This window comes from Macaca thibetana, chromosome 16, assembly GCF_024542745.1.
Source record: "Macaca thibetana thibetana isolate TM-01 chromosome 16, ASM2454274v1, whole genome shotgun sequence".
Lineage (NCBI taxonomy): Eukaryota > Metazoa > Chordata > Mammalia > Primates > Cercopithecidae > Macaca > Macaca thibetana.
In genome coordinates, this window is record NC_065593.1 from 67,807,047 (window position 1) to 67,820,509 (window position 13,463).

The following is a 13,463-nucleotide window of genomic DNA, read 5'->3' on the forward strand; positions in this document are numbered from 1 at the left end:
GAACTATTGAATGATGTTGCTTTAAAAGTGACATAGAAAAGGAGTATGGCGGGGATAAGAGGCCACACTTTATTTATTTTTTATTATGCTTTAAGTTCTAGGGTACATGTGCACAACAAGCAGGTTTGTTATATAGGTATACATGTGCCATGTTGGTTTGCTGCACCCATTAACTCGTCATTTACATTAGGTATTTCTCCTAATGCTATCCCTTCCCCTACACCCCCATGGCAGGCCCCGGGGTGTGATGTTCCCCGCCCTGTGTCCAAGTGTTCTCATTGTTCAATTCCCACCTACCAGTGAGAACATGCGGTGTTTGGTTTTCTGTCCTTGTGATAGTTGGCTCAGAATGATGGTTTCCAGCTTCATCCACGTCCCCGCAAAGGACATGAACTCGTCCTTTTTTATGGCTGCATAGTATTCCATGGTGTATATGTGCCACACTTTCTTAATCCAGTCTATCATTGATGGACATTTGGGTTGGTTCCAAGTCTTTGCTATTGTGAATAGTGCTGCAATAAACATACATGTGCACATGTCTTTATAGAAGCCACACTTTTATATCTGGTCCTGTTAACTCATATAACTATGTGTCTTTGAGGCAGGAAGAATCAGGGCAGTGCTCTGGAGATCACTGTTTTGTGGTGTATGGCAGGAGTGACAGCTGGCGGTCTAGGACTGCCAATGTCATGCTTGAGAGTTTGCTCTTAGTATTGGCTTCCAAAGAATATCAAATAATAATGTAGAGAGACCCAGAGGTGAAAAAATGGCATCCCAGGAGACTTGTGTAGCTTTCTCTGGCCAAAAAGAACTAAATAAACATCAAGACACTCCTTCTTTTTTTTTTTTTTCTTCTTTTCTAATTCATTATTAGCAGCTCTTTCTAATGATGTTAGAGAGTGGGTGATGCTAGAGGAACTGGAGGGTGGAGGGAAAGTTGGAGATGTGTCTAATACCACTCCATTTCTTTGTCCAAGTGCACTTTCTCTCTTCCCTTTATTTTCCTCATTGGATAATGAGGCTATGCTTTTTTAAAAGAATCAGATGAATGTCTCAAGTCTCTCTTCACCTACTTCCCAGGTTCCCTGCTTCAGGACAGTCTGGTATTCATGGAGTTACCATCTCCCAAGAATGGAGAGCATCTTCTTCATTTAGCAGTGGGGACATATGAGAGCATCATTTTCATGATAAACAAATTCAGGTTCAAGCAAGTTAAGGGACTTTCTTCCAGGGAAAATAAAAAGTATTTTCAGAGGCTGGGTGCAGTGGCTCATGAGTATAATCCCAGCACTTTGGGAGGCCTAGGAGGGCAGATCACGAGGTCAGGAGATCGAGACCAGCCTGGCTAACATGGTGAAATCCCATCTCTACTAAAAATACAAAAGAATTAGCCAGGCGTGGTGGCACATGCCTGTAGTCCCATCTACTCGGGAGGTTGAGGCAGGAGAATCACTTGAACCCAGGAGGCAGAGGTTGCAGTGAGCCGAGATTGTGCCATTGCACTCCAGCCTGGGTAACAGAGCGAGACTGTCTCAGAAAAGAAAAAGAAAAAGGGAAAAAAAAAATCATCAGAATCAAGGCCAGGTTTTGGGTCTTCCTTAATTCCTAATATGTTTCTATACGAGTTAATTGTGTTTTACTGTATGCTCTTTGCATGTACGTAGAATATAACTTATCAGTGGAAGGTTGACCTGCCAGGAATCGCTTTGTGCAACATCGAGGACTTTTGAAAGGATTCACCAGAAATCAACGAGAATGAATATAAGCAAAAGAAGATAATTTTTGTTTTGAGTAGCATCTCTCTGAACATAAGACCAGAGTATAGCTGTCCTCAAGAAGTGATGAAACTAGGCTCGATAGCTTATAAATACACTCCTCTCCATACATTGAAGCTTGTGTATGCATTTGCACACTCTTTCTCTCTTTCTTTCTCTTTCTCTGTCTCTCTCTCCTCTTTCTCTTTTTTTTTTTTTTTTTTTTTTTTTGAGGCGGAGTCTGGCACTCTTGCCCATGCTGGAGTGCAGTGGCCCGATCTCGGCTCACTGCAAGCTCCGCCTCCTGGGTTCACGCCATTCTCCTGCCTCAGCCTCCCGAGTAGCTGGGACTACAGGCGCCCACCACCTCGCCCGGCTAGTTTTTTTTTTTGTATTTTTTAGTAGAGACGGGGTTTCACCGTGTTAGCCAGGATGGTCTCGATCTCCTGACCTCGTGATCCGCCCGTCTCGGCCTCCCAAAGTGCTGGGATTACAGGCTTGAGCCACCGCGCCCGGCCTCTCTCCTCTTTCTCTCCCTTTCTCTCTTCCTCTGTTCTCTTTTTTTCTCTTTTCCTTTCTTTCTCTTTCTCTTTTTTCTGTTTATTTCTTCTCTCTTTCTCTTTTTCTTTTTCTCTTTCTCTCTTTCTATTTTTCTCTTTTTCTCTCTTTCTCCTCTCTCTTCTCCATTGATGCAGCTTCCTCCACACACTCCTTGGAATTTAGCCTTGAGATAAGTCTAAAATAAGTACTCAAGAAATTATGCTAACTTAGATGGAAAGTCTCCAGCTGCATATTATCTTTATATTAAACATTCTATTGAAATTTAAACGGTAAAACCAAAAGACAGGATGGTGTCTCTTTTTTACAAATATTCTTTTCAACGAAGGTGAATAATTTACCAAATTTTCTTTAGTATTGCATTCTTGGTGAGACCAATTATAATAAATGACTTGGATTATTTCCATTTATTTGTTGCCACTAACATTTAGAGAATGGATTTGTATTTGTGTGCTCATGTGCAGAAGTCTGGGTAGTCCTTGAAGAATTTATTTTAAGCTCAGCTAGAGATGTAAAGGCTCTGGAAAGCTAAAATGCAATTCTTAGACCAAAACTGAAATATCGACAAGAATTTCTAAAGTGAACATATCTCAATTGTATTTCGAGGATATTTCCCTAATCATTTTGCTTCTTTATGGATCTCATTCTAGAAAGTGGAGGATGTGCATTCCACATCTTTATGATCTCAGCTGAGATGTTACATAAATGATTTCACCTTTTTAAGGGTTCCCTCCATGTGTTGGATAGCTGTCTATCAGCTCCAGCAGAAACCTGAATCTTTCTCTAGCTCTGGATGTTTTGAATGAGGTGACTTGGAATGGGGATGGATCTGTGGTTGGGTCTCACAACTCAGCAGAGTACAAGAGTTATTGGCCTCAGCATTGTGGGGTTTGAGGTGCTTGGTTGAGAGTGACAGAGGGGTTGAGGTGCTTGGTTGAGAGGTGCTTGGTTGAGAGGTGCTTGGTTGAGAGTGATAGAAAGGGGGGAATACAGGACACCAAAAGGATAATGCTGGCAATGCTGGTGGAATTCAGATGGGTGGGGAGTGGGGAGGATTCCAGTGTGCTCCAAATAAGGCTCCCTTAAAATAACTGGGCAGTTGCCTGTCTTGAGTTCCTGGATTCCATTCTCAATATGCATGCTGAATCATTTCATTTGCTTCATAAGGCTTTTCAATTTGCCTTCCAGGATTACAAATTGATTTTATCTGCTAAGGCAGACTCAGGCTTGTTGGTACCAAGGTTATTCAATGTTGCCAAGTGGCCATGAGATCTTGGGAAAAGTGTAATAGAGAACTACTGAAGCATCGATTTGTGTCATCTCAACGAAAATTCTCTTTCTCCCAAGTATCTAGCTATCTTTGGTAGTTTTTTTCCTGAGTTATCAGTGAGTCAGACACCCAGGATTACCTATTGATGATGTGGCTTGAGCTATAAATAATCCAGATAAGTGCCTGTATTCCTTTTCCATGTGCTAATACAACATACTTTCTTGTAGCCTATTTATTAAATGCATTCTCTTTGAATTCCAGCCAGTTTTCATAATAGGTAAGAATTAAGGTGAATGACATGAAAAACTTAGGATAAGACAGTAGAGGACTTGAAATCAAGTTTCTGATTTACTAATAACCAGCTGTATGACCTTAGAAAAGTCATCTAATTTTTCTGAAGGTCTGAGATGTTCAGTGGGAATTGGATGGGCTAAGATGCCATGTAAGAAAGCCATGGAAGGTGCCACTGATTTCTATGTCACCCTCACTTAGTTCTTCTTTTTGCGAATATTTTTTAATAAAAGAGTTAATGACACTCTAGCCATGACATGGAGGTGAGAAGGTATAATTTCCTAGAAGCAATGGTAAATACAGGTAACTTGGAGCTGGGATTTAAGATTGCCCTATCATAGCAATCTATTTCTCCCCTAACACTTATCTCCTTCCTAGGCTATTCTTGGGCTTCCTTGAGATTTATTCATCTGGATGAACGAATTTCTTTCTCTGGAGCCTTCTGTGCTTGCCTGTATTAGTTTTCTATAGCTGCCGTAACAAATTACTGTAAACCTAGTGGTTTAAAACACCACACGTTTATTATCTCCTAATTTCTGTAAGTAAAAAGTCCAACATGGGTCTCACTGGGCTAAAATCAAGGTATTGGCAGGGCTGTTTCTTACTAGAGGCTCTGGGGAAGAATCAAGTTCATTCAGATTGTTGTCAAATTCATTTCCTTGCGGTTACAGGATGGAGGCCCCTGTTTCCCTGCTGGCTGTCAGCCGGGTCACCTGCACTCCTTGGCTTCTGTCTCTCTCGCTCCTTCTTCAGAGCTAGCAGGTCAAGTCAAAATTCTCATTTTGACCTCACCTTTGGCTTCCTCACTTGCACATACCTCTTCCTTCCTCCTCTTTTAAGGGCTCATGTGATTACATTGAGCCTACCTGGATAATCCAGGCTACTCTCCCTACTATAAGGTCAGCTGATTAGCAACCTTAATTGCATCTTCAAAGTCCCTTCACAGAAGTACCAAGGTGAGTGTTTGAATAACCGAGGGACGGGAATCTTGGGATGAAGAAAAGGATCTTTACAATCCTTTGTACTGCACCACACTACAGAGTAATGTATCAAGTAATTATCAGTCACTAACACCTTTGTGGAATTAGCCTAATGGGTGGATTTCCAGTTTCACTACCAGCTAAAAGGAGTATGATGATTTTTTTAAAAACTGCTACATAAGAAATTACATGGGAGATTAATTCAGTGTTTGAGATGGTCAGGGGTTAGAAAGTTTTGGCAAGAGTACGGAGGGCAGTGGGGTTCTAAGCTAGGTAGCATAGAGGGAGAAATTTTCCCTAGAGCAGCACAAAATGGTGAGAGATTTTTTTCCAAAGGGAAGAACAGTCATTTACTTAACACTACTCTGATACGTTTGAGGTTGAGAAGTACCTCCTGATTTATAAATAATACACGACTGTTGAAATATACATTATCTTCATTTGAAGTATAGCTTTTAAAATGAAGAAAACTGAATTTCTTAAACATTTGAGAAAAGATTTGAAGACATTTGCATGAGCTGGGTATAGAAGAAATCCTTTTCTTCTCCCTTTTCCCTTTCTTAGTTTTAAAAGTTGAGTTCAATTACAACTTAAGCCTAGTCACATGAAATGTACTCTTTGTAGGATTGTGCAAGTAGCTTTATAGATACAGATAATGTTAGCATATAATATCTGCTGCTGCAAAATATCTGCAGGGGCAAAAATATACTGCCTTATTTGGTGATATAACATACACATATACTTTATATATATTTCTATTTGTCCATATTTCTACCTATAGAGACATATTTCTGTCTCTCTATATGTATATATGTGTATATGTGTATATATGTATATGTGTATATATGTATATATGTGTATATGGCTAAATGTCAAAGTCTAACATATGCATGTTATTATATGGACATAAATACTAGACTTTGCATTCTTGAAAAAAAGCAATTGCAGTATTGCATAAGTATTGCACCAGTAACTGCAATATTACAAGTTTTATTTTCACTCAGATTCCATTATTACATGACTCTTAATTCCCCTTGGAATGGATGTAGGTCTCATCCAAATATCCAAGCAGAATCACTTCCTAATTGCAAGTCCTTTCTAGGGCAACGGAAAATATATTTTTCTTACATGTTCATTTTGTGGTCATCAAGGTTTCCCATCCACGGTCTTTCTGTGAATTCCCTTTGGGCCTAGTTTGGCCCAAAGAAGTGTTTTCAGGAGTGACTGAAAGACAGGCTTGCTTTTGATAAAGGCATATCATTTCATCAGGTTTGACACATTCAGAATCCGACCCACCCTCAGTACCTGGGGTTTTTCAAATCATACATTAATCTGTGTCAAGCTGACTATTGTCCGGTATGTTCAGGCCCCTTGACTGGAAGTAACAGGGCTGAGGGAGAAAAGAAATCATATCCTGTCAATAAGCGCTGAAAATATTTAGTGTGGCAAGCTCTGTGTTTTCTTTCTTATGAAAAGCTGATTAATATTCAGTGGTTGAAGGTTAATACCCCATTCATTTTATTCACTTTACATCCTGCACACAGCAGTGACTGTTCCAATTTCAACCCCTAATTCATACAAATCTGGTTCCAATCAGGAGATTAGTAACTTACTGCCTAAGCAGAAACAAATCACACAATTGCTAAGCTTATCTTTCTACCCATGCACAGACACGTACATGTGCTTGAAACGGACTCATTCATGGGCAGATGCAGATTCATGCAGACCAGCAAAGCTTCATCGATGTGGATATAGCTAGGACATTTCATTTGCTGGCACAGCATGTGATAGGGACAGATACATGAAACTGACACGAAGAAGGCATTGTCTACATATATTCAGATGTGCCCAAGTCTTGAAACTGATTCAATAATTGTGCCTCTATTACATCTTCTATATCACAAATATTTCTGTACTGAATCATATTTTAAACATATTGGATGAGCCATTATTAAAAGACTCCCTACACTTTGTTCTTCGCAGACTATGACTTTATTCTGTGAGTTAACTACCACAGCTCAGTATATTTGTTTACAAATTCACTTTTCTGTTCAAAGGGTTTCCATATAATTGGACACTACTTTTTTTAAGGAGGTGAAATTGCAGCAGGATGAAGCTGACAGTAATGATAAGGAAAGTTTTTCTGATTATATACGTAAAACTTCAACACAAGTCACCAAGGTAGGAAGGGAGTTCACATTTCCTGAAGATCTTTTGAAATCATATCTCATTTGTCTGGAAAGGATTAAGATCAGCCCTACAGAGGTCTGTTCTGTGGCTCCTTCTTGTTTAGTGAGTCCGTGATTTAGGAATATCTGTCCATGGTCATTCTGCAGGAAAGATGAGGGTAGGTGGGCATCTGCACTCAGGGTAGGAGGGGAGGGGGGGTAGGTATGTGAAGCGGTTTGCTCTTTAGATGATGGCACATAGAAGCTGACCTAAAGTATGAATCATCACAGCAACTGGCCATCAGATGGTGAGAATAAGGGTGATCGTTTTATTGTTTTTAAACATTGTATTTATTTTTGCTCAACACATATGTTGTGCTGCTAAAAAATGGACACAGTGAGACTAAAAATATGTCTTAGTATTTCATACTACCAGTGCTTTATTTAGGGGACTTGATTTTGATTCCTTACTAAAAAGGATGTTTACCAAAGATTTGGAGAGATTGGAATGAATGCGATGCTATTATAGCTTATTTGAAAGCCTAAAATCGATTCATCACCTAGAGACCTCCGGGATTTCATCCTCCTCTCCTTTCCTTTTTGACTCCTGTATTACAGAAAAAGGCAAAGTACCTGATTTGGAGCTTACAAAACAAATACAAAAGCAAAAAACCCATAAAAATCACCACCACCATCACCACTGAACAACCATATCTTAGAATCATATCTCTTTCACTCGATGGTTAAATGGCCTTGACTTCTCTGAGCCTCTTAATCCAGATGGAAAATGAAGTAATGCAAACACAGTGCTTAGAACATCACAGGACCTCAATGGTAGCCATTAATTACAGGTTTGATGTGAGGACTATGTAATTCATATTTGTGAAAATATTTGGAAATCTATGCATTGTTAAATTATGCATCGTTACTATTTCTTGGTGCAATTATATATATATATATTTTAACCTTTAAGTTCAGGGGTGTGAGTACAGGTTTGTTTCATGGATAAATTTGTGTCATGGGGGTTTGTGGTACAAATTATTTTATGACCAAAGTATTAAGCCTTGCACCCATTGGTTATTTTTCCTGATCCTCTCCCTCCTCCCACTCTCCATCCTCCAAAAGGCTCCAGTATGTGCTGTTCTTCTCTGTGTCCATGTGTTCTCATCATTTAGCTCCCACTTATAAATGAGAACACACAGTATTTGGTTTTCTGTTCCTGTGTTAGTTTGCTAAGGATAATGACCTCCAGCTCTATCCATGTCCCTGCAAAGGGCATGATCTCATTCATTTCTATAGCAGTGCAGTATTCCATCGTGTATACATACCACAGTTTCTTTATCCAGTCTATCTTCGGTGGGCTTTTAGGTTGATTCCATGTCTTTGCTATTGTGAACAGTGGTGCAAAAACATGTGTCTTTATAACAGAATGATTTCTATTCCTTTGGGTGTATACCCAGTAATGGGATTTCTGGGTCAAATGGTATTTTTGTCTTTAGGTCTTTGAGGACACACCACACTGTCTTCCATAATGATTGAACTAATTTACACACCTACCAACAGTGGATGAGCATTCCTGTTTCTCCATAACCTTGCCAGCATCTGTTATTTTTTGACTTTTTAATAATAGTCTAGTCTGGTAATAGACTGGTATTAGGTGGTATCTCATTGTGGTTTTGATTTGCATTTCTCTAATGTTCAGTGATATTGAGTTTTTTTTCCATATGATTGTTGGCCACATGTATATCTTCTTTTGAAAAGAGTCTGTTTATGTCCTCGGTGCAATTATAATTCAAATGGCCTTAGGTGGGTTTTTACCTGCCTGTGTCTACCTACTTGATATGGTTTGACTATGTCGTCACCCAAATCTTATTTTGAATTATAATTCCCATAATCCCCAAGTGTTGTGGGAGGGACCCAGTGGGAGGTGACTAGATCATGGGGGCTGTTCTCATGAGATCTGATGGTTTCATAAGAGGCTTTCCCCCCTTCAGTCTGCACTTCTCCGTGCACTGCCATGTGAAGAAGGATGTGTTTGCTTCCCTTTCTGCCAGATTGTAAGTTTCCTGAGGCCTCCCCAGCCCTGCAGAACTGCAAGTCAATTAAGCTTCTTTCCTTTATAAATTACTCAGTCTTGAGTATTTCATCATAGCAGTGTGAGAAAGGACTAATACACTACTCTCCCCAACCAAGCTTCAGCCCTAGCCTACCACCTGCTGTGTTCTTTGAATTGGAGGAAACACATCACCTTCAATTTTAGGTAAATCTTAAGCATCTTATAGCTACTGCTAAAGGCCTGGGTCATCAAGAGCCTGAGGAGCTGGGGAAGTTTCTATCAGCAGGAATTGCAGTTCTAATGAAATTCATAACATGCCTGTCATAAAGTGCTTGAGAATATGGAGGCCTAGATCTCAGATTAATACCCAGAAAGCCACATTTTATTCATGAATGCCAAATCACACTAACCTGGGGAAGTCCTTGGAGTCTTAGCTGGGACTTTCCTGACCACTTTCTGACCTGCACCATCTTTTTTTAACTGTGGTAAAATACACAGACCATAAATTTATCATCTTAATGTTTAAGTGTAGAATTCAGTGGAATTAAGTACATTTACATTATTGTGCAACCATCACCACTATCCATCTCCAGAATGCTTTTCATCTTGCAAAACTGAAATTCTGTACTCATCAAACACTAATTACCTATTCCTCTTCCCTCAGCCCCTGGCAGCCACCACTCTACTTTCTATCTCTATAGATTTGTGTACTCTCAGTACCTTATATAAGTGGAATCATACACAATTTCTCCTTTTGTGACTTATTTCATTTAGCATCATGTTCGCAAGGTTCATCCTTGGGACATGCATCACCCCTTTTTGCATGAGGAGGAAGTGGTAGCTACACTCCTAGAAGCATTTAGGGGGTGTCGAGGAACCAACACATTTAGAGTCTCCGTGAGGTCACTGGGTACTGACAACAATCCAAGGTGAGGTATCAACGCTAGCCTTACTTGTAATTGGTGATGATAAACCACGATCAGCAGCTCTCAACATGCCAGGGGTTCTGAGAAGAATTCTAGGAGACAAGGACTCCCAGCAGAAAAGCACGTGCCCTCAGCTCTTACGTGCAGGCAGTCACTACATGCAACCTTGCGATAGGGCTTCTCACTGCAGAGGAAGGCTCACCATGGCAACGCGTTCTCTTTTTATTTCACAGATGCCATCAGGAGGGATCTTTGGCTTGGGGAAGCACTGTTTTCTCTTCCTGCCTTTGGGTGACTGTACAAATTAAAAAAAAAAAAAAACAAAAAGCAAACAAACAAAAACCCTCCAGCTTCAGCGCAGCTCCACACAGGGTGTCTAGCCAAAATGCAAAGTTTTACCACAGCGCACAAGCAGACAGTGTTTTTCAAGTGCGGGAACAGAGTGAGGTGCCTTTCAGCACCTTTTTCGGCACTTCTTTAAAAAATGATTTAAATTGGAGGCAATAGCACCAAATGCTGAACATCTGACACGCAGACAAGACTTAATGAATCATACACTTTAACAACATCACTCTTCTCCAGCCACTTGACTTGGCGTCCATGGTTGTTGGTTTTCCTCCCCCCCACAAAAACATTTGTTCTGCAGACCATTTGCTTGTTAGAGTGTCCTGGGCAACTCTTCATATTCATGGCAGGGAGAACTGGTCCAGGAAAACCTGCAGACCTGAGTTCCTCTTCGAGTCCTCTCTCTCTCTGGATCTGAATTTCAGAGGGAAAGGACAGCAGTGCTCCTTAGAGACTGGACTTAGAACCACCTTTGGTCTATCCCCAGCTTAATGTCTTGCAGAATATTCAAGTTGCACAACCAAATGTTTTTAACCCTGCGACATCCACCATCATCACAACTGATTTGAATCAAAATAACAAAAAAGCACATCATTTCGTGAGTAGAAGAATTCTAATTCAGAGGAAAAGACAGTAATTCTGAGTATTGCATTGGAGCGAATCATTGTCCTTGGTGTCATAAATTAAACGTCACTTGGCAGGGGATGGTAGTATAGCTCACAGCTTGCCTGATAATTGCCAAGGGCACAGGCAGAGTGGGCAAAGGCTGCCCAGCTTTGACAAGGATTGTGCATTAGTGTCTCACCTGCCTTTCTGATGGGTAACTGTCTGATCATTATTCTGCTGGCACTCAGCACCATGGGCAGGGAGGATGATGAGGCCATTCTTTCTGTGACTGCAACGCATGCAAACTATTTAATCTTCCACTCCAATTCTCAATGTAAATGTTTAATATAAACCTGATGTTAATATGATGTACACGAATTTACTGGCAGGCAAAGCTGGGATTTACATTGTGCTGAAAATCAGATGTTCTTTGCAGCCGGGGTTGGGAAAACCTTTAAAGATGGCAAAGATTTCTTTTTCAATGGCAGGTGTACCATGCCCATGACATCATGGGGGACCAGCTACTCACCAATGCTGACTCTGTGACTAACAGTTAGAATTTAGCTAATGTCAAAAGAGTACAATGGTTCAGTAAAAATATGAATTTCTATGTCTAAAATTTTCTATGTCTTCCTCTGACACAGAAAATGTCCACTCTTGGCTGTGATGGAACATACCATTGGATGATTATCGGATCACCCCACACCCAAATCCAATAATTTCTTTGCAGACTGTTCCATGAATAACAACCTAGACTCTAGACCACCAGCTGACAAACTAAAGTCCGTGGGCCAAATCAGGCCCATAGCTTGTTTCTGTATGGCCACAAGCTAAGAAGAGTTTTTACATTTTTAAATGGTTGGAGGAAAAAAACAATATTTTATGGCATGTAAAAATTATATGAAATTCAAATGGCAGTCTCTATAAATAAAGTTTCATTGGCACACACCCATACTCATTCATTTATGTACTGTCTATAGCTGCTTTTGTACCATGATTGCAGAGCTGAATAGTGATGACAGTGTCTATAAGCCAACAAAAACTAAAATATCTACTATTTGTCTCTTTACATAAAATGTTGGCACACCCTTGCTCTAGATGGCCCATACACTATGATGCTATTGATGATGACAACAGTAGCTAGCAACTGCTGATTGCTTTTTTGTGCTAGGTGTGTATATTGACTATCCCATTGGCACGTGTAGTATACGAAATTACTTTTAAAAAATTCTTTATAGCATTGTCATCTACCCTTTTCTGCTCCTTTAGATTTAGGCTCTTCTACACGTTAATGGTTATTGGGAAGGAGATTTGTAAAAATCCTTCAAAGTTTAACATATTCCCGGATGTTTGATGCTTTATAAATCAGGTAAGTATTTCACAAAACTGGCTGATCATCAGTATCACCAGAGGATCTTAAAAGATGCCTGTGCTGGCCTGGCGCAGTGGCTCATGCCTGTAATCCCAGCACTTTGGGAGGCCAAGGGCGGTGGATCACCTGAGGTCAGGAGTTTGAGACCAGCCTGGTCAACATGGTGAAACCCCATCTCTACTAAAAATACAAAAAATTAGCTGGTATGGCAGTGCGCGCCTGTAGTCCCAGCTACTCAGGAGGCTGAGGCATGAGAATCGCCTCAAACCAGGGAGGCAGAGGTTGCAGTGAGCTGAGATCACGCCACTGCATTCCAGCCTGGGCAACAGAGTGAGACTCCCTCTTGTGGGTTGGGGGGGCGGGGTTGGAGCCTGCGCTTAATGAAGCAGGATCTGGGGATGGAACCCAGGACTTTCATTTGATTTTTGTAAGTCCCACCAGTGATGCTAAGAATCAGCCTGATTTGGAAACAACTGGACAAGCTACAGTCATGCACCATATGACAGCTTTTTGGTCAATGGCAGACTGCATATATGACAATGGTCCCATTAGATTACAATGGAGCTGAAAATTTCTATCACCTGGTGACATTGTAGTCACCACAGCATAAGACACTCTTCATGTGTTTGTGGTGATGCTGATGTAAAGAAACCTACACTGCCAATAATATAAAGCTCTAGCATGTACAAGTTTGTTTGGTACCTAATACTTGATAGTGATAAAAAGACCATTATTTATTTATGTATTTACTATACTATGCTTCTATCACTATTTTAGAGAGTACTCCTTTTACTTACATTTTTTAAAAAAGTGAACTGTAAACAGCCTCCAGTCTTTCAGGAGGTGCTCCATAAGGCAGCGTTGCTATCACAGGAGATGCCAGGTCCATGCATGTTATTGCCCCTGAAGACCTTCCAGTGGGACAAGATGTGGATGTGGAAGAGAGTGGTATTTATAACCGTGATCCTGTGTTAGGCCTAAGTTAATGTGTGTGCTTGTGTCTTAGTTTTTAACAAAAGTGTTTTAAAAGCCAAAAATAAAATTTCAAAATAGAAAAAAGGCTTATAAGATAACGACACAAAATATTTTTATACAGCTATACAATGTGTTTTTAATCTAAGTGCTATTACAAAATAG